Raw genomic sequence first — 3,960 nt, forward strand, 5'->3', positions numbered from 1 at the left:
TATATATATATATATATATATATATATATAATTAACTCTTTATCCAATGCTCAATTTACTTGAAACCATCAAGTACAACCTTGATATTGATAACAATAAACTCATTAATAATCGGATTTACAGTTTTGCTTGGATTAAACTCAAATTTTTGATGCAAATTTATGTATTACGCCATGAAATGTTAATTAAACCGTCTATTATCTTTCTTATTCAGCAAGCAGCTTTGAAAGTGGTTCAGACACAAATTCACTACTATCGTTGTAAGTAACATACTAACAACATAAATCACTGATTGTTCCAGAATCAAGACTTTTCATTGACATATAAATCTAATAAATTCTTTGCTGAAAGACTATCCTAGTCTACTTCAACTTGGGTTGGAATAGATATTATTCGAACACAGATATTATCATACAATGAAACATCAAATTGATAATAATCTTAAGTATATTTGTATAAATGAATTGTATAGATGGAAGATTACTGGCTATAATTTTGTCAACTCTAAACGTTTATCCACTGTTCGAGATCTAAATAGACTACCAATATGCTTCACCAATGCCTTTGGTTTAATAGATGATAGGATCAAAATGGTAATATTCACATTAACTAAATTGTAAATTAAAGTAATCAGTAGTTACTTATTTCTAATGTGTATCGATATACGTTCATTGTATAGATGAAGGAAACATTTTTAAATAATTTAAATAACAAATTATTCGTCTTGAAAACTAACTTCAAGATAAGAGCTTTACGTTCTGTATTTCATAGGGTATATAAACTGAAACACTTAGTGAATAAAGTGTTTAAACTGTAATATATCAGAAACTAGAACACCCTGGGAAACGTTGTTCAACTTGAGTTATTTCAAGGATTGCCACCAGACAAAGACACGACAAAAACCTATTTCAAAGTTAATCAATTTAATACTGATATTATGATACTATAAACTTTAAAACTCGATTTCAACTTTGTTTAACTAACATATGCTGTAAGTTGTTTTCATTCATGAAAAACATTATTAATATCTGATTAGTCTGTTTACAATAATAGTACGGTTTTGAACCAATCACTAAAAAAGATTTAATACAGATTGATAGTAAGATCACATTTACTGCAATAAATAGTGTGCATTACATATTGTTTAGCTATAAAATAATTAAATTCTTTAGGCTGGCTTATATCATAAATTGACTTTAGCTAGACATTCACTGAGAGATATCAAGCCTATGAAACTTGTTCGATCCTAACATAGAACTTCTTAGTAATAAAACACCTATCCCAACCATTTATCAAGTTACTTTAATGCTTATAATTGTAGAATGATATCAGTAGAATCTTAAACGTCATGTTTTGTATAAATTTAGTGTTCATCAATTTTATTCGCTTTAACTTAAATAGTAAGAAATACATTAATTTGTGATTTGTTTTATTTATAATTGTTGAAATAAAGTGATGACAATACAATTTGGTTTAAGCTCATATCAACTTTGATCTAATGAAGGAAATAATGTATCGGATTACATTTCTAAAATTTTCTGAATGTTAATTATTTCTAGGGAAACGCCCTGAAATTCGCTTTTTTCATTAAAAGATTTCGATTTCATGACTGTTTATTTTATTTGTTACATCACTCTAGTAATTATTGCGTTTTTCGTAATCATGATAATTACGTATTCTAGTCAAACTTACAATACTTTACATTTATCTCACTGTTATCTATTTTTATAAATACAAACATTGTCTGGATTGTAGTGTCCAATGTAAGTGTAAGAAATGTCCTTCACTTAACCGAATTGAGAATGTTCATATCTAACTAAATCTATCAACAGATGATTTTAATTCTTAGTAAAGGGTTGTGGAGGTTGTTGAGTTTCATTCAGACCATGAACCAACCTAAGGTAGACCACTATTCAGAACCTAGAAGCACTGGACGGCCATTTCTTCGTAGTATCGAATTCCATGGTAGTGCGCATCCATGACCCCACACGTGAGAATGCAACCGACAACCTTTGGTCCCGTGACCAGTGAAGCTGAACTAGGTAAAGTATGAGACAGTTTACCCCACCAAATACGACGAATGACGCTGGGGCAATATGTGAAACTTATGAAAGTTAGACACTGATACCTTTCGATGCCGACTCAGTGTTCTGGAGGTTAAGCGTTAGCGTGCTGGTTCAAAGTTCTTGAGTTTGATTACCGCATCTGGGATGTGCACTGGCCAGGACAAAACGGCCGTTTAGCGCTTCTAGGTTCTATAATATTGATCTAGCTTAGATCGGTTCATGGTCTCAATTAAATTATTTTAAGTGGATAACAGCCACAGATACCTCAGAAGGAATAACTAGATGATGGTTATTAAATCATTTTCTGTTCGCTAATATTAGGGATAGAGAAACAAAATCCTTACATTTTACTATTTACTATGCTTTAAATAATACAAAGAATGCTACGGAATAGACTTCGATATTAAAAAGCAATTCAAGTATTAAATGAACAGAATTTACGAAACAGGTAAAATAGAATATAATGCACCGAGATACTGTTCCGATAAAGATAAACCCTACAGTTGGCATCGCGGAATCCTTTTGAGTGTAAAACTGAGATTAGATATCATAACTAGTCTGTCGCTATTCCATAATTAATAAGCTGTAATAATAGCTTTTAATGCTTAAAACAAAGTGCAAATTAAGTTTTGTTGTATCGTAGTAGGACTTCATTCATTGAAACATATAAATTCCGCTCATACTGTGATCCTGATTAATATTACTGATACGAAGAGACTTTTTTCCAGTTGATCTGTATTCAGCACATATATCTAAAACATCTCATGCAGTCATGTTTCAAAAGTAAGCCGTACTAATGGCCAAATCATACATATAGCATTCAACTGTTAATCTGATTGTTATATTAAAGTAAACGGACAGAAATGATTTAATAATATCGACATTAAACTAAAGGATCTTTAAGTAGTCTGAACAATGCATAAACTTTTATTTGTATTTAACAAAGAAATTTACTTTTGTCACTTATTTGCATGCAAGAATTTAGAACTTTTATTCCTGTAATTATAAATACAAGTACACTTATATACTAGAAATATAAGAGGTCATATTTGTTAGCAAGACATTTGTCAAGTACCTGTTAATCTTAAAACACTTCAAGATGGGGACAAATATATTTATTTGTTTCATAATTGTGTCGTTTGATTCTCAGTATAATTGTTTGTTCAATTAACAGAAGACGAAATCTAGTAGGGTTCAGCAGGAGATTAAGAATCGGTTGAATGAATGATTATGCGTTTGAAAATTATTCACCATCACATAGTTTGGAAACCTTAAGATATCTCATTTAAGGATAGAGGTGAACTCATGAAATGACAATTGTTATAACACCTCCAACAGGTAAATTCAAATCAATAAATATAACTTAATGAGGGATCAGTCTATCCTAGGATTTACCACAACCTATTAAAGCTTTAATTTCGTGTCATAAATTTTTTTATTGTTAGACTTCATCTGTACCTCTGAATATAGTGACTAAAAGATACCATTAATAAACCGCAACTTGGAACTTATTGGCTTTCTGTTTTTTCCAAGATCCTGATTTCATTTTCCACACAATTACCTCAATGGACGGTTGTGACATTTTGTATTTACTCCCAACGAAAAATTTTTAGAGTATGACCATAAACAATAAAAAATGTAGTAATTGGTTTAAACGCTATTGAGATATATGACCAATATATCAAGGTTCACTCTTTATTTTACCCAAATATACAAAAATATAGCATTTTGAGAAACAAATTATCGATAGCTGTAAACACGTTCGAGCTTGAATCTAAACTAGTAATAGAGGGATTATTAGATCTCATCGTTATCGAAAACGCAATCATTGCACAAATAATTAACTTTTGTATCCATTTTAAAGCAATAATAACTGTCTACATTGTTACTAAAA

This window comes from Schistosoma mansoni, chromosome W (assembly GCF_000237925.1).
Source record: "Schistosoma mansoni strain Puerto Rico chromosome W, complete genome".
Lineage (NCBI taxonomy): Eukaryota > Metazoa > Platyhelminthes > Trematoda > Strigeidida > Schistosomatidae > Schistosoma > Schistosoma mansoni.